Source organism: Cimex lectularius, unplaced genomic scaffold (genome assembly GCF_000648675.2).
Source record: "Cimex lectularius strain Harlan isolate CLEC.00 unplaced genomic scaffold, Clec_2.1 scaffold87, whole genome shotgun sequence".
NCBI classification, from domain to species: domain Eukaryota; kingdom Metazoa; phylum Arthropoda; class Insecta; order Hemiptera; family Cimicidae; genus Cimex; species Cimex lectularius.
The window spans coordinates 1,542,875-1,562,241 of NW_019392768.1; the positions used below are offsets into that span (position 1 = coordinate 1,542,875).

The window sequence follows — 19,367 nt, forward strand, 5'->3', positions numbered from 1 at the left end:
CGGGCATGATGGGAGGTCAATCCATGGAAATTTAAATAGTAACCGCCATTATACCAAATGCATTGTAATTCGATTTACGTTCGATTCGATTCGATCATTCGAAAAACGGTCTTTTCCACTTATAACATTAAGGTCACGGCGGTTTGCACAACCTGTGTACATCGAATAGTGTCCGAAGCACCGCTTTAATAAGTGACCCGTGGCTTAATGAAGCCCAGGCCGCAAGCAATCCGGGTGTAAGCCCCCACCGGTCGGATGGTTTTCGGACCAGATGAAAAATAGTCAAGTACTTGTCAACTTTGACGAAAAAATGGTATTATAAACATCTACCCCTGGAAGTTTGGGATGTTTTTATTATATTTAGAATTCTTGAAATTCCTGAATGAAATTAGAATTGATTGATTTTTATTACGAAGGCTTAACAAACTCGTCTGTATTCTTTACATTCTTGTTTTTAATTACATTATCAAACATGCAAGCGGAAAATTTTCCTTTTCATATATTTATATAACTCTTTCCTATTCACCAGTCTAACTATTTGTTTAAAAAAGTTTATTTTTTTCGACTAATCAATCATTTCTTTGTACATTTGTGTAATGCTCTGGTGTGAGTTGAGAAAAACATTTTCTTTGTCGTGCCAACGTTTTGATCTTTATTAAGATCATCTTCAGGACCAGGGATTTATAAACATTGTTTAAATTATACAAATACATGTAAGATGTGAAAATGAATGTACACAAAGATGTACACAATATGGAAATTTTAGGTTTAATCGAAGTATGTGTATTCACTCACGCAATATTTGTGTAATGCTCTGGTGTGAGTTTACAAAAACATTTTCTTTATCGTTCCAACGTTTCGATGTTTATTGAGATAATCTTCAGGGCCTGGGATTCACAAACATTGTTTAAATTATACAAATACATGTAAGATGTGAAAATGAATGTATACAGTGATGTACACAACATAGATATTTTAGGTAGAGTATTTGTACTTACTGAAAGTGTGTGTTTTCTGTGTATATGTGTCATTGTTGTGTGTCGTGTTGAGAGTGTTTGTGAGCTATTAATGTTTTTTGTTTATATATGTTTTAATGAAATGGGGAAGGAAGTAGGGATAGATATCCATTTTTCTACGAGGAGTCGTCTTCTTTAAGGTGAAAGGAACCAACAATGGAAAAAAAGGGTAATGGTTTGTCATGCGGGGCTGGAAGGCTGAAGAATTAGACTAGACTTGTTAGATTTATGGAGTATAATGATCGTTTTATAAGTTGTATTACATGTTTCGTGTGTTGTATGTATGTTATTGATATTGAATTTGATTATAGATATTAGCGTAACTGCGACTGATTTACATGGGTCTGTTCTGTAATTGATTCTGTGTTTATCTCTGTTGATATAAAACATTTTTAAAAAGTTACGTTTATGTTTCTTTTATTCTGTGTTTAATATTTTTGGATTGTGGAAATCGAAGTTGTGTTGGTGTTGAAAATGGTGGATAGACAGTGCTGTAGGATTTTGTTTGGGTTTTTGCAATCATAGATATGTTGTTTTGTCTTATGCAAGTATTGGGATGTAATTCGATGTAAGTTGCCGGACAATTTATAGAATTGATATTGTAAATTACATCACACTTATTTGTTACTGGTGACCAATCTTTAATTTTAGAAAAAAAAACCAGTGTGAATATTTTTTGAAGTCTATTTTAATGTTCTAATGACACATCTACAAAGAAAACACAATTTTAGTGAGTACAAATACTTTGAATAAACCTAAAATTTCTATATTGTGTGCATCATTGTATAATTCATTATATCATATTTTTATGTCAGGTCTTTGTTGAGATAGCCGAAGGTCGTGGGTTCGAATCCCGCTCATGACACTAACTTTTCATCTCAACCAAGACCTGACATAAAAAGGATAATTAATTTGTTATCCTATGTGAAAATAAATAATTCACCACATCAAGGCGGATTATCGAAACGAGAAATGTGAAAATTGAGAAGCATCTCTCTCTCTCTCTCTCTCTCTCTCTCTCTCTCTCTCTCTCTCTCTCTCTATTTATCTATCTATCTATCTATCTCTATCTCTATCTCTTTATCTATCTATATATCTAATCTATCTATCTATCTATCTATCTCTTTATCTATCTATCTCTATCTCTATTTCTATCTCTTTATCTATCTATCTATCTTTGTTTCTCTCGAGATTACTTTGGTCGCCATTTGTTATAAACTGAGTTTATTTTGTATAAATTAAAAAATTAATTGTGGGCTTAACACTTTATTTCACCGGTATTGTATACACCCACGTGTGTACGTATATTTAAGTTTGCATTATTTTTATTTTTTCACAAATTTTTATAACATCAATAAAAAATTTTACCAAATCTTACATAGAAATAATGTTTTGTAAGCACATTAACTCTTTTATAACAAGACTTACAAGCTTAAAAGCAAATAAATAATTAATGTTAGTATGTGATGCTGCCTTTTCTGATATAATTGCAAAGTTAAATTTTTAAGTGGTTCATTTGTGTTGTAATGCAGAATGGTGGACGGTTCAGTGTCAAAGAAGTGTGGCTCATACTACGGCGTCATTTTCGTTACAGATTATAAAGTTTTCTCATTTTCGCCTTTAAATCACATTTTGCCCCGTACTTCCTGTTTCCTGATGAGCCGATAATCTCCGGAAAGGAATATTTCTAACATAATCAAAAGGCAATTTTCGATCGGCCGCGGTCTGATGGACGGACGGGACAATGTTTCGTATCAAGTCGAATTTTGTTCCCATCAATGCCCTAATCAACCCGGGCATCGGATAATCAACGGAATGTGATCAGACTTCAAATTCAACGGCACAGATGCGCAAATAGAATATCAAATCGGACAATAAGGTCTGATTTCGGCTTCCCCCTGGATATGTCCAATTAGCCGTAGTCCATAAATAAAATTTAATTTTAATCGATTATTGTTTTGTTGAACCGTTTTCTTTCAGCGGGCTGTAATGAAAATGGAAGCCGTCTTAACAATTTAAGAGGAGAATATGGTTATTGCCATGGGACCTTAAATTAAACTGGAGGGTTTTATGTGGGCATTTCGGCTAACAACTGCCACCAACCCTTGCTCATTAACCAGAAAAAGAGCTTGCTTCGTCATACATCTTTCATTCAACACAATTCCCTTGCGTTTTGTTTTATAATAGTCGTAATTAAATTCCTGAATGCCTGTGAAAAAATTTTGAAATGAAAAAACGATTGACCTTTTGCTGCTCACAGAATAAAAATTGTATAGCAAAGACGATTCAATTTCGTTAATCAGTTAAACAACTGTACAATAAATATGCCATTTATTTTAAACAATTCAAATAACCTTCAACGATAGAAAAGTTTTAGACAAGAGTTTACTTAATACATTTAACTCTTATATTAGATTATTCCTTGAGAAAAACCTGTGATTGGGGTAAACAAGATTAACATTAAAGCTGTGGGTGTTGGTTTTATGATTTTTTCCACCCAGTGATTTCTCTTCTTTCCATTCTTTGTCCTTTCTAACGATAACTAACTAGGGGGGAGTCCGCCCGGACAAATAATTCGTCTTCACCCTTCTCTTATTGCAATGGATGCTAATAACCCTCCGCGTGGTTCGGGGGTGATCTCATAAAATGCAAAAATCGTTGAAAAATTAACACAATTATTATTCATTAGTGAGCTTTGTGGCTTAAAGGGGGTCAGAAGGAGATAATTAAGGTCCCCCGGTGAAGTTAATCTACCACTTCATCCCTCTTTTTTTTTTCCCCCTCCTTTTTTACTCTACACGGCAGCTTGGTATAATAAATATCCACTGAATCTGACCCTGCCGAATTTTAACGCTTTTTTTCTTCGTCCTAACAAAGCGTTTAAGTTAGTCGATAAAGATTCAAGAAAGAAAATTAGAAGATAATCTTTGTAAAAGAGTAGAGAATTTATTAAGCATCAATCGGATCAATGCAGCCCTCAGAAGCACCTTATGTTTTTACACAAAGATTTTGTTTTAAAATAATAATTTGGTTTTTTGGGCCGGAAAACAAAATATGTCATAATCATTTCAAAAAAAATTCCTCTATCGGTCTAACATTTTTCTTTTCTCCTTGGCATATATTCCTAATATTTGTTTTTCATGAGGTTTCATACACATGGATAAGTGTTTTTTTAATTATATGCAGACGGATTAGATCTATGATCCAACCCGTACTTCTTTCAAACATTTACCACCTTAGGTACTATTTCGAGACTCTATTTATAAAAATCATAAATTAAAGTACAATATATCGAGAGACCCTGTTGATAAAATAATGATTAATTAAAAAAACGCAAATTCTAAAAATAGATTTGAAAAAAGATAAAAAAGAAACTTAAAAGTTTTTACAGACTCTAAAAACTGAGTATTCATTATGGAAAGCTACACGAAAATCAAAGAAACCTATCAGCCAAATTCTACCTCTTTCAAAAAAAGACGGCTAATGGGCAAGAGATAATAAAGACAAAGCTATCACATTTGTAATTCATTTTGCAGAACGTTTAAACCAAATGACATATGCTCAAATCGTTCTTAGATAAACCCTACGGAAAAAAACAGAATATGGTATTAAACATGTTCCACTGAAGGAAATAACCAAAGAAATAAAAAAACCAATCTAAATTCTGGGAAAGCTCCAGGATTCAATCTGATAACGGGGATGTTTTGAAAAAAAATTCCCAAAAAAGGAATTTTAAAATGGACGAATTTATTTAACGCAGCAAAAAGACTTAGGTAAGTGAGTAGTAATGCTTGTAAACTGCCCGTAGTATCATCTCATTTTTTCCAGTTGTCTTAAAATAATTCGAAAAGGTTTTGCTAAAAAGACTGAAACCCTTCATTGAAAAAAAAAATTTACCAAGCCACTGGATTCAGAGCCAAACACTCAACCATAGATCAGGTACATACAATCGCTACATAGAGCAAACTATACAAGATAAATACATATGTTCAACTCTATTCCTAGACGTATCGCAAATGGCTTAATACATAATGTAAAAAAATATTCCCCAAAAAATATGTTAACTTTTGGTTTTATTTTTCGGAATGACTTTTCCAAGTTAAACTACAAGATGAATGCTCTGGGTCCATATTATTTTTTCTTGCTGCTTCCTCAATGCATTAATTTGAGGTGTGACCAAAAGCAGCAACTAGGCTTAGCGTTAATCTTCTGGACGTCCTCTATGCCAGAAGTTGAGAGGAAATGGTACATCAATGTTGTTTCAATGATCTCTGTGACCACTTGGAATGGCCTGCCAAAGTACCATTATAGCCATCTTATTAACTTTAATTCTCTACAGGTGATGGTGGTTTCTCCTTAGGTCTGATTTTATTTCATTTTATCTCAGGAATTTGCTGGACAATTCCAAAGCCATGTTTTGTTCAATATTGTGGAAAAATTAGTTCAGAACAGTTTCTGAATATTACTGTTATTATTTCCTTAAACTTAACTTTAGATCAAGATTAAAAACTAATCTATACTACAGCAGATTAAAGGAAGGAAGAACTTTCTATATTACTGGCAAGTAGTATTTCTAAATTAAAATTCTAATTATTTCAGAGTTTTCAAACCATTAAGATAACAAACTTGTTTTTATATTAATGACGGAGATTAAAAGGGAACTCTGTATGACATGTTTTCAAGCTAAATGACTTCTCTATTAAACAATTTCAGAAGAGGGTTTGAATTCAATTAAATACCAACTTCCTGGGGTTAAAAACGGTCAAAAACTCCATTACTGTATTAGTCGTATTTCTGAAAAAAGACCGTTTTGACTTGTTTTAAAACGCTGCATTGGTTATATCTACGGTTAAGGAAAACCCCGTACAAATTGATCCCATTTTAAATTTGTTTCAAATTTTACATTGCTGTTTGGGCATGTGTCAAATAGGTATGACCAAAAAATTTTTCTAAAGTATATAGTTTTAATTTGATAAAAATTTAATTTGGGACAAAGGGTTTCATTATTTTGAACGTACTACATAGTAACTTTATATATTATTTTTAGAATTACATAGCCCTAACTCTTCTAAAAAATCAGTTTAAAATTTTAGAAATTAATTATCAAAATGGGTTCTTGATATTACGTGAAAAAAGTGTACTTTTATACGTGAAAATGTGATTTTTCTGGAAAGGCTAAAAACTGAAAAAGCCGTAATTCGCGCCGAAAACATGTCAGTATGACCTTTCAATGGAGAGGTCTTGGTTGAGAATAAATAACTATTCATTTCAAGTTGGACCTCAATAAAAAAAATTTCGAGTTCGTTTTTCGATGCATTTTCGTTTTAATTTTGTTAATTTTGGGTTTTATCATAACGTGTAAAACAAATTTTGAACGCATTTCCAAAAAAAACTGATTAATTTCTTAATCATGCCCATTATTTTCAACCAAGAAAGTGTAAAAAATTTATGCAAATCTAGCAGTAAAGTTTTATTGAAGTTGAATGAAGTGAAGGATATACACAAAATAGCTGGAATTGGACAATCATACACGTAGCTTAAACCCTTTTGCAAAAATATGTTGTATAATCAAAATGTAATATATTGAATGGGACACTGATTACGTTGGGGTCTGTAAGGACAGAATGGATTTAAGAACAACGTGAGTATAAACGGGTTGAAACTGCTTGCGCTGGGTGCTGAATTGACGTAGCAGTTGATATTCTGGTTCCCAACGTTGGATAGACGGATAAGACCGCGGTTTTATCTAAGGCTAAGCTGATATTGAATTTAAAATTCAGATAAAGATTTCAAATAAAAGTGTACAATTTTTAAACGTTTAACGATTTAACGAGCCAAAATTCAGATTTGCTAATAGCTGTTAAAATATCGCTTTACAAAATGATTCGATCGAAGGTTTTTTGTTTTTTTCCTTTCCTTTGTTTTCTTTAATAAAAATATTAAGTCACATTCCGCGTATAGAACTTGTGAGGCTAAATTCTTAGCTTTTTAAATCCGGCTATATAAACATTTCAGAGATTATATTTTATAAGTGTAAAAACAAACGAAATTGAACAACTTTTCATTAACGCCATTCCCCAGTCAGTTTTTTAAGCAAATGTAAGCTAGCAGAAATGGGATGGTCTCTCCCGGCTTATATCCTTGACTTGTCTTCAACTCGCTATGCGCTAACGAAATCAATGTTGGAAAGATGGCGCTTAGTCGTCAGTAATTCTGTAAAAATGTGAAGTAGTAGGTAAATCTTACATTATATATAAACTGTGAGGTGGCATTAGTTTAACAATTTCTTGAGTTTTAATCTTATGTAATGTAAAGTAGAGAATAATAATTTTTGAATAAGTCGAGATGGCTAAAATGTCTGAGGGATTTTTCACGATGTCATATCACGATAATTTCTCCGGAGATGGTTCAACGCGACTGCAATAAATCAGCCGAGGCGGTTATTATTAGGGCGAATCCCCTGTTGTGTAAATAACAGATTGTCTCGGGGTCTATTATTTTCTTTACGAGGCGGGAGGGTGGGCCGAGAGAAACCCTTTGAATTTGAAAATCTCTTATTTTTATACCACGCCCCCACGTTTCAGAGACCCTTTGACATAGAATTGTGGTAGAAAAATAAATAGACGGCGCCAAGGAGATCGTGTCTGCCAGGTACGATTTTAGCCCGTTTTTTTCTTCTCTTGTCGCATTCTCAAAAATCCAGAGCGGACATCGTGATGACATGACAAGGAAGAAACGATGAAATTGTAGGGGTAATCAGTTGAATATTAATCGGGGACATCGGGGCGTTTGTTGGTTTATCAACCTTTATGACTAGGATTACGAATCGCTTTTATTAGTCAAATTAAAAAAGCCATGTTTCAACAATAATGCAACCTTAATATCCACGAGATAGATTAATCCCGATATAAGTGAATAATTAAAGATCATTGAAACTGATCTATAGAATTTCGTCAATTATAAAATACCGCCTGATTTTTCATATATTTTAGACCTCGATAAATTAATAAAAAATGTAAATTTTTTATTTGAAAAAATTAAAACGAAACGTCAGTTTATCTTTCATCTTACTTAACAATGTGAATATGTGTGGTGATAAGTGTCCGTTAGTCTATTAATATTCGGAAATCGTGAGATGCGGTCTGGTGTGACGTAGGTTTCAGAAAAACATTTTCTTTATCATGGCAACGTTTCGATCTTTATTGAGATTACACAGAAAACAAACACTTTCAGGCCTGAAGATGATCTCAATAAAGATCGAACGTCGGCACGATAAAGAAAATGTTTTTCTGAAACCTACGACACACCAGACCGCATCTCACGACCTCCATGTAATAAATTTTAATATTTATAAATCCCAGACTCTGCTGATGATCTCAATAAAGATCGAAACGTCGGCACGATAAAGAAAATGTTTTTCTGAAACCTACGTTACACCAGACCGCATCTCACGATTCCCGAATAATGTGTAATATTGTGTGACCGTTATTTAATGATTATTTACAGATGGTGAGATGCGGTTTGGCGTGATGTAGTTTGTCACTCAGGAAAATGAATTTTTATCCCCACTCTTTCAAAACCAAACATACATAAACAAAAAACATTAAAATTTCACTTACTCTCTCAACACGATCTACAAAGGTGACACGACTACACAGAAAACACACATTTTGAGTGAGTACAAATACTTTCATTAAAGCTAAAAGTTTTAGCGAAAAGTAATTTTGTACAACATTAGAAAATTCATATTATTTATACGTATTTGCATAACTGAAACAATGTTTATTCATCCCAGGCCCTGAAGATGAACTCAATAATGATCGAAACGTTGGCAAGATAAAGAAAATATTTTCTAACCTATATCAGACCGCATCTCACGATCTTGAAATAATTATCGAACAATCTTCACACCTACATTTTGCCAAGTATTCCTCTCTCTGCCACTCTTGCTTATTGAAATTGTAATTTTCCCTTTTAAAAAAATACCATACAATTTCCGGATTGATTGTCCTTTCTTCGATGTCTGATTGACAAGAGCCCTTTCGGCAAATCCGTCAAAGATGACATTCCAACACCAAATTTTCTATCAGCCCCGGACGAGTGTCAAAGATTAAAACAAATAATCAAAATCAAAATAGTACTTTTCCTCTCATAATTTAACATTACGTATAGATTCTAACTAGGTAACTATATTTCTATCTGCTTATCGAGAAAGAGTTACAAACAATTAAAACTTTAGCTAAAAACGATGAATGTCATGAAATATTTACCGATAGGTCGCTAAAAAAATAATTCGGTTTACGTTATTTACCATAAATTAGTGAACTATTAGAAAAAGTAGGTAAAACTCTTAAATGAAAAGATTTTAGAGATGGGTGTTCAAAATAAATGTTAAAAACTTGTAAAAAAGCGGGATTTACCAACTTAATTATAATGCTTGCGATATTAAATAAGTCGAAAGAAGCGGCAAGAAATTAAAACGAGAATTAAGAACACTTGCCTAAATCGAACATTTTTTCTAAATTCACTAATTTCGTGGTCCACTTGACCAATTAATTTATTACAATTAATTAAGGTTTTTAGTTGTGATAAAAAGTCAGTTGAAGTTGAAAAATGGCAAAAAGGAGGGAAAATTCAAAAGGTGGGGTTGCGATGGGAAGTTGGTGTCCGAGTGGATCGAGGTCACGATAGCTCAAGTGGTAGAGCAGCGGCGTATCAAGCCGAAGATCGTGGGTTCGAATCCCGNCTCTCTCTCTCTCTCTCTCTCTTTCTTTCTCGGTCACTTATTACTATTTTATTTTTCTCTTTCTCCCTCTCTATCTATCGATCTATTTATCTAAACATCTACCTATTTATACATCTATACATCTACCTAACTGCCTATCTAATCGATTTGTCTAACTCTATTTCTTTCTTTATATATCTATTCTATTAGCCTATCTTTATCTAGATCTCTTCTTTTATCATTTTAATGTATTTTTTTCACTATTTTCCATTTAAACACATATATCGTTGTGTTATCACCAATTTGTTAAGATTTAATTTTTGGCGCCGGCTATGGGGTGTGTTTGTTGTTGTCGCTGGGCTCAATTATTCAGCGTTGTTTTGACATAAGGTCAAACAAGGGATAAACCTTGTCATTTGTGGTGGAAACGTCTGTTTTCCAAGTCAATCGTACTTCCAGTAAGTCCGGTCATATCCAATTAACGGTGGTTTGAAACTGTCAACGCTCTTATATCAAATGTTGTACAGGATTAATAAACTAGAAAGCTTAATTACTAATCGCGGCTATCTGACCTCCACGGAAGAAACTAGCCCAGTCCATTTGGATTTTATGTTTTGCCTAGTTTTTAACGGAATAACCGAACTCAATTTACATTTTACATTTTAAGGACAAACACGACAATAAAAATTCTTGAAGATTTTACAGTTATGTTCCTTAAATAAGGGTTCGAGGTAAGACGAATCAAAGTTGAGAATTATGTTATACGTTTAAATTCATACATATTATCAATTTTTAAACAGAACGGAGATGATCCAGATTCAATTAGGTTCAATCCTTTTTAGAACATCACCCCATCATCAATTCATTGCATATTATGTACAAGTACTGTTCACATAGGTTGTTATTATTAGAGTAGAAGAGCAGTTTACCAAAGGTTAGTAAAGGGAAAAATTTTGTAGATTATCCTTTGTTAACCGGATCAAATAAACGGCTGTTTCTGCGAGACTGGATGGATCGAACAGAATTTTATGAAAATACTTAAAGTTTTTGTTAGTAAATCATTTGTATAAAAATGAGCTAAATAGAATGTACTGGATGAAAAAAGCTACCCTCAATATAAAGAAGTAAAATGGATGAAGGTCCATGAGTAAATAATGTTTAAACTTCCTGTTTGTTGATTAAAATGAAAACGAAAATTGCTCTAATAATCTAGCTACATAATGTCAACTTTACAAGCAATTACAATTAATTAAGGTTTTTAGTTGAGATGAAAAAAAGCTAATGGCACGAGCGGGATTCGAACCCACCATCTTCGGCTAGATACGCCGCTGCTCTACCACTTGAGCTATCTAGCTAATAGCTAATAGCTATGGCAAAAAGGAGGGAAAACTCATAAGGTGGGGTTGAGATAGGAAGTTGATGTCCGAGAGGATCGAGGTCACGATAGCTCAAGTGGTAGAGCAGCGGCGTATCTAGTCAAAGATCGTGGGTTCGAATCCCGCTTGTGCCATTAGCTTTTTTCATCTCAACTAAAAACCTTAATTAATTGCAATGTATTAATTGGTCAAGCGGACCACGAAATTAGTGAATTTAATGAATTAAAATGAAGTACACTTCACTAAGCTCTCCGTGGCCATTTCATTCGTCGTCGAGAATCCAATCCGATAACACGACATTTGAAAAATGGCAACAAGGAGGGAATATTCAAAAGGTGGGGTTGGGATAGGAAGTTACACCGAGTGGATCGAGGTCACGATAGCTCAAGTGGTAGAGCAGCGGCGTATCTAGCCGAAGATCGTGGGTTCGAATCCCGATCGTGCCATTAGCTTTTTTTTCATCTCAACTAAAAACCTTAATTAATTGTAATGTATTAATTGGTCAAGCGGACCACGAAATTAATGAATTTACAAGCAATGTTTTGAGGATTTCAAAAACAGGAAGGTTAATAAAAGTCAGAAAATTATTATATCAATATTTTTGCTTAATTCTTTGCTGAAAATGGGTTAAAAATAGTGGAAAGTAGCATCTATTTGATTATCGGCCACCCTATGGACATAAAAAGGATAAATTTGTGATTGAGATTAAGTATAAATCGCGATCCATAATTAATGACAATATTAAACCAATCTTAATAAATACATAAAAGTTTGTTTCGTTCTATAATTGAGATATTTAAAATATCATCCTCTGAAGATCTTTATTGTAGTTAAATTTAGTATAAATACAATTATAAGACTTTTTTACAGAATTGTATGAAAATTACCATTTGGCAGGATTTTATTATATTAATACGACCTATGAACGGATAAGTATTTAAATGAAAATTCTGCAATAGTTGTGGGTTATTTTAATCCAAATTAAATTTGAATAAATCCTTCACACTCCCTTCTCCAGTGGGCTTTTTGTTCAGAAAAACACCCCGATTTTACGACATCCCGCAGCTTGTTTTATTTTTCTATTAATGCGGCGGTAAGCGCTTTTAGAATTTATCCCTAATAGAGGCAATATGAATTTCTCCCCTTCAACCCCTCGGATTGTAGGGGCAATTTTATTAAAACATCTCCACCCACGGGTGGTCTCGCCTGTATTAAACCCGTTTCTTTTTTCCACCCTCACTCCAGCTTTGTCTTTTTTTGCTAAGCGCAATCTTTTCCTTTGTCATTTGTCGGCCGGTTGGTTTCAAGGTTTTTGTAGTCGAAGAAGTTTTAATAAAAGGATTTTCTTTTCGTCTTGCAGGAGAAAAAACGGAAAAGCGCACTTAAGGCGATTCATTGATAATTATGACTACTTAGATTTGATTAATCTCAGTTACAACATCCTTTGAAAATGGAAAAACATTTTAATTAATGACAAATACTTTTAAAAAACTATTTCAACAAAATTCTACACAACCAAACGGATTTATCAATTTCCCTGGTAAGTAAAAATAATGTAAAATATAAGTGTAAAAGTACACAAATAGGTACAAGCACATACAGATTCAAGCACCGCAAGAAAGATTAAAAATCTTTTTTGACTAGATTTCCATGTTCTTATGAGATAGAGTCAAAGGAGTTAATTTTTCCTTGTCCCAGAGGGAAAAGACTTTTTGAAAAAGTTGCAAAAAACGATAATTTTCTTGACAAAATTGGTAATTTTACCTCTGAATAATAATTAATAACCCTCGAAATACAAAACTTTTTTTTAGATTTTCACACAAAATGGCTATTTACTTCGGTTTATTTTACTTTGTATTTTGTAGTAAAGCAACAGTCCAGACAGTCACAGTTACCAACAAATAATGAAAACATGACATACACCTTTTTTTGTAAAATAAAATAAATAATATTTTTATTGATCTTCTTAAATAAACTCAAAACAAAATACACCTTTTTTGTAAAATAAAATAAATTATATTTTTATTTATCTTCCTAAATAAACTCAAAACAAAATACACCTTTTTTGTAAAATAAAATAAATTATATTTTCATTGATCTTCTTAAATAAACTCAAAACAAAATACATCTTTTTTTGTAAAATAAAATAAATTAAATTTTTATTGAACAAATAAATTTAACTGGCGATCACTCAAAGAATATCCGGAATTGAAAAGAAATGATCTTAAATACCTTGTGTTTTTAATTAGGTTGATCCAGCTCGGGTTCAGGGAGAGAGTGTCTGATCTCTGTCCCCTCGAGCTCCTCTATGTTTATCTTTCTTTTATTTTCATTGGTACCAAACTTTTAAAATTCTTATTAATTAATTTATTATTATTATTTTGATCTATTTTAGTTTATATTATTAATTTAATTTTAATTTTTTTTTTGGGACATCTGTTTGTAAGAGATGTTACAAATATTCGTCAGAAAATTTGCAATTCGCTCCACATCCCGACACACATGACCCACAACACACTTCCCACTGGATCAAAATAACACCTCTCTATTTTTCACTCCAACCGAAAACCTCCACACCTATTAAAGAAAAAAATGTCAATTGAACCATTCTAGAAAGAAAAATCCTAATATCCTTCAAATTATTACTTCAGCTTCCTGGCACGGCGATAATAATAATTATAACGCTGTCCTTCCCATGGAATTCTCTTACATCCGTATGATCCAAAAGCCTAAGAAACCAACTGACACTTTTCTCGTAACATCCAGTCTGTATCCTATGTCCTCCTGAGAAGCTATTCCTATCCCTCCAAAACCAATTTGACTCTCGTAATTACTACTCCACAACCCAACAATTTCATCATGTCCTATTCATCAAAACATCCCTTAAGCTTAAAATTCTACCCTTAAGTCCGTCTAGACGTCAACGAGGGGGTCAATCTCATCCTGCAACAGGTGTATTGTCGAAACTCAAATCCTTCCATTCCTTTCGACTACATAATACGTCATTCTAAAATCCTACCTATCTGATCCTTTCTTCCTCGTTACCTACCTCAACCTCTTTGATCCATTCTATCCTCTCTCGTGATCCTCAAAGGAGGACTTTTTCACCATACACACGGCACACTTCCCGCAACTATCTAACACAATCATTCTTACCTTTCCTGCGTATACTGCAATCCACAGTGCAAACCTTCTCCTGTCCTGCAGTACATTCTCTCCATGATCACCTTCTTAATTTAGAACTATCGTTCCGTTAATGAAGGATAAAGCTATATGAAAACAAATCGCATTATGTTAAAAGCAAAATACTTCCTCTGGTTTTTCTGAACCAAATGCCACTTCCTTACAACAGATGGGGTCAAATTTTTGGGAATGTATATAGACGAAACGTTGGATTAAGAATCAGCATACGCAACTTAAAAAGACATGAACTACAATTACAAGATAACTAAGAAACTTATGTTCAATATTACTATTAAACATAATTCTACTGCGTTCTTCTAGCTCCTACTTATTCTAGTTCTTCTAGCAGTTGTAAACTGTACTGACCTAGCCTAGAAAAACAACTTACTTGGAATCCGCATAGAAGAATAAAACGGAACTAAAAATACTTGAAACTGTTATCGCCACTACTTGACAGAAGATCCCAACGTCCATTTAACTATAAAAGATTCATAATACAACATGGTTCCAAATCTATGTGGATTTATGGTATTGAACTCTAGGTTTCAACCAAGGTTTCCAACTCCCGCCGCATTTTATGTATCAAACCTCACCCTAGACCGAGGCTTTGAGATTATTTCTTATACCATTTATTCCAGAAGTAGCGAAAACCTATTACAACACATTCCATCAACCCATTTCCGGTTAGTCAGCTCAGTTCCACTACCATCCTAGATAATCCTACAGTATATTACTGAAGTATGTCTTGTGAGTATGTCACGTGTAACGTCACAAAAATTATTGGAGCTTGGCTATGAAACTTTGCCTCACCCACCCTACTCTCCGGACCTCTCGCCTACTGACTACCATTTTTTTAGACACCTGGACCACTACTTACAACACATAATATTCAAAAATCAAACGGAACTGGAAAATGCATTTATTGACTTTATCAATTCTAAAAATTCTGAATTCTACTCAGACGGAATTAATAAGTTACCAACACGTTGGGAGAAATGTATTGAGAGTATGGGAAATTATTTTGATTAAAGAACATTGCTTTAAAGTAACTAGTTTCTTTTTTTTTGTTTAATACCCATTCTTTTAAGGTTTTCTCTATTGCGTTGTTTTGGCGAGTAGTCTAGTATCCGTCATGTTTTTTAATAAGAACCAGCTACCTGGATTTTTTCTGTAATTCAAGCGAGAAAATTGATTTAGGCCGTTCTGTTGTTCCTAAGCTATCGTTTCAGCTAGTATGTCTGATTTTTCGTTGCGTGACTTTGCCTAGATTCAGTCATAATGTGGGACACCTAAGCGTTCGGATGTTAGCAGAAACCAGGTTTTACTATGGTCAGGCAGTTCCAGACAATTTTAAATTAAAAGTTGATAAAGGTTTTGCGAGAATTTAGAGCTCCGTGGCTATCTGCTAGCATTATCATACAGTAATAACATAAGGGCCTATCCGTGCACTTTGACCAAAGCGAAATTTTTGGCGCCGATGTTGATCCAGCTATCGTAATGTAGTTATCTTGGTACTGCTTGTTGCTCTACCGTGTAAGGGTTGTTGAAATACATATAATTTTTCACCGCAAGAGAAGATTGATGAAGGGAAAATCAGTGAGGTTTTCAAGCCTTTTCCACAAGTCTACTCGTGGCCCCTCTAGAGGATAATTTTTGATGGATATACTTTCTGAAGCACGTGGCGAAACATTTCATTACAAGTGCCGGCTTACAGTAATATGGGAAACTAAATGACTCGTTTAATGGTGATTTTATGTGAATCAGTAGCCACAATTGTTCGTAATACATTATTACAAACTATTAACTTGAAAAGTTACAGTTAATTTATCGCCTCAATTATGGATTTATTAGGTACTCATTTTTTAAAGTTTGTATTTTTGTATTTATTTTTTTTAATTTACATCTTGAGTGGCATTTCAAGTGCAACTAAGGAAATCGAACTCATGACCTGTGACAAATCGAGAGGTTGACGTCCCTACAAACCCTAACCACGTTTTCATTTTGATTACTTCTTAGCTCAGGCTTATTTTGTTTGCTTCCAAACTAAGAATGAAATATGTACTTGTAAACAAAAAACTTAATCAGACTTAAAAGAGTTTTTGCACTGATTGAATCAGTAATGAGAGAATGCAGGCTTTAGGCTACTGTGTTAAAATAAACAAAACGATTTCTATTCAACATCGTATACTGTTTATTATTTTATTGTTTCTGGAATTTTTTACATTATTTTGTAAAAAAACAGATCGTTCTCAAGAAAAGTAAAATCATATTCTGCATTCAATTATTTCCTTTCTGAGCTTTCAGATTTTCTTTGGTTGTGATGTCTCTAACTTAATTGTAAATTTGATGTGATTTCAACTAATCTATTTTTCAACAACTTTTTTATTTTAAGAAATTTTCATAAATGTTTTAAAGCAAACTGTGAACTCAAAATGAATTTCTGTCGGTTGACAAGGGGCAATCCGAAGTTCTGTAAATCAAAAACAAAACTTCCTTCCCAGTTAATACAAACATTTCCTCCTTCTTACAAAGAATAAACCTAGGATAATTGTCAATTAAAGCTTTAAGCTCGTCGTCATTGTTCTTTTCAAGTAGTAAACCCCCCCCTATAAAAATTACTATTTTTAACTTGAAAATTCTTTTGACAAAAAAAGATGCTTAATTCCACCATACTTGTAAACGAAAAAGTCTGTTGCAATAAACATCAAAAATAGGCCATATATAGTTTTATCTTGGCAAATGTTGTAAATGAAATTGTGTGGAACATTTTCATTAAAAGATAAAACTTGTACCAAATCTCTTATAAATTTAACGTTTTTAAACGTGGGGCCAATGATTTTAATGAAACTTTCTTTTTGTGATTCCCAGGACACATGGGAGTAGAAGGCAACAAGAAAGCGGACACCCTGGCAAGAAAAGGGGCTGCCACACCGCTAATAGGACCTGAACCCTTCTGCGGAATAGGAACACACACTATTAACGAATACCTCAGACAGAAGGACAAAAAGAAAATGAGCGAACTTTGGAATTCACTTATTGGACATAGACAATCCAAGAATCTTCTAACCAACTTTGGCAAGAAAGAAATCACAGAGTGTGTCAAAGGAAGCAGGAACAGACTGCGAATCCTAACGGGATTCCTGACAGGACACTGTAGATTAAATGGACATCTAAAGAAAATTCGAATAATCCAAGATGGCACATGCAGATTCTGCAAAGAAGCAGAAGAGACACCAACACACTTACTAACAAACTGCGGAGCCACACTAGCCCGCAGGAGGAAGTGTTTTGGGATGGACAATGTGACCATAGAAGAACTACAACCACTGAAACCGGGCCTATTAATCAAGTTTCTTGATGAAATAGGACTCACCGATGTGCTTTAGGCAGAGCACAGGGGATACAATAGCTCTTAAAGGGCGCAGTATACCATACCCTGAATCATTATATCTATCTATCTATCTATCTTCTTTTTGTGATACTAGGTTAAAAATGTTGATTCCTGCCATTGTCCCTAAACGCAAGGAAAAAATATTTTATCTTCTTAAAGTAAATTCTTTTAAATAAGGTTTTCTTCATTAGTTGTGCATGTATTTCAACGATATCAATATTATATATCAGCATATTTTATAATAGAAAAGGTAACTAATATGCGGGGTCGTATCAAATGAGGTTAGATATATAAAAAGTTACAAATATACTTTTTTGTCGAGAAAGCCAAAAATTTATTTTTGAAAAAAAAACTTCGGTTTGCTAAAACCTTGAAATCTTTTTTTAGAAACACTACACGAAATATATTAGACGATTATCCAAGCGTTCTTCTCAGTCGTCGTTAGTAGCAGAGACGTTTTTTAAAGCATGTTAAATGTGGTTTTCTGCCTTCCATGTTCTTCTATTTTATGGTATTTCTAATCGATTAATTTTTTAGGGGAGATTTCAAAAAATATAAACATAACTTTGTTTCTTGGTAAAAAATAAGTTTCAACTTTGCTATATCGGAAAAAGGATCAAACATGACGTTCGAGCTGATTATTGAAACACAATACATAATGAGGTCAGATATGTACATTGTATATTGCATAAACGAGGTTTAACAAGGTGTATTGAATGTATTTTTTATCGTAAGTTAGAAAAAGAAAAATTAAATCTAGAAAACTACAAGCCTTTAACATTATAATATATCCAGTTTTGATTTGTTTATGAAAGCCATGAAGGTTTGTGCAATACGTGTAGGTTTAATAGTTATAAACTAACGTAAAAGAGCCTTGAATCGACGATGTTTCAAAGTTATTAAAATTTTTGTGATTTTTAAAACATTAGAGACTTTCGTAAGGCAAAAGTTTAAGAACAAACTTGATTTTCTTAAAAATATGTGGTGATTAGTGAGCGTTAATCAATATTTATTTAGAAATCGTGAGATGCGGTCTGGTGTGATGTAGGTTTCAGAAAAATATTTTCTTTATCGTGCCAACGTTTTCGATCTTTATTGAGATCATTTTCAGGGCTCAAAGTGTTTGTCTTGTGTGTAATTGTGCCATTCAATTATATTTGTAATATTCAATTCAGTGCACGAATGGCACAATTACACACAAGACAAACACTTTGAGCTCTGNGAATCTACTGGAGAAGTTTGTAGCACGAGTAGCAATTCACCCTGTATAGAGTATAAATTCACTTTTCCACATCCTAAATGTATTTGTTAAATGTAAACAATGTTTGTAAATCCCAGGCTCTGAAGATGATCTCAATAAAGATCGAAACGTTGGCACGATAAAGAAAATGTTTTTCTGAAACCTACATCACACCAGACTGCATCTCACGATTTCTAAATAAATTTCTTAAAAATGTCTATTCTTAATTTTTTTAATGCAAAATATGAATATCGGTTTTGTTTCTCCCTTAAACAAATTTTAACCTAATAAACTGCTTGGCCACAGAATAATGCATTCTATTTTTTCAATAGATATGAATTTTCACGCCCAAGAATTGATTCGTTTTGCCTTTTTGCAAAGTAGATTAAATATGATTCTTTGGCAAGAAAAAAGTCGATATTATTTTTTTGGACGC

At 33.3% G+C, this 19,367-nt stretch overlaps 1 protein-coding gene across 12 annotated transcripts in view; it reads right to left on the minus strand.

Moving 5' to 3' along the window:
• LOC106667815 (protein eva-1 homolog C) overlaps positions 1-19,367 on the minus strand; it is a 618,009-nt gene that overhangs the window by 508,102 nt on the left and 90,540 nt on the right. The window lies entirely within an intron of this gene.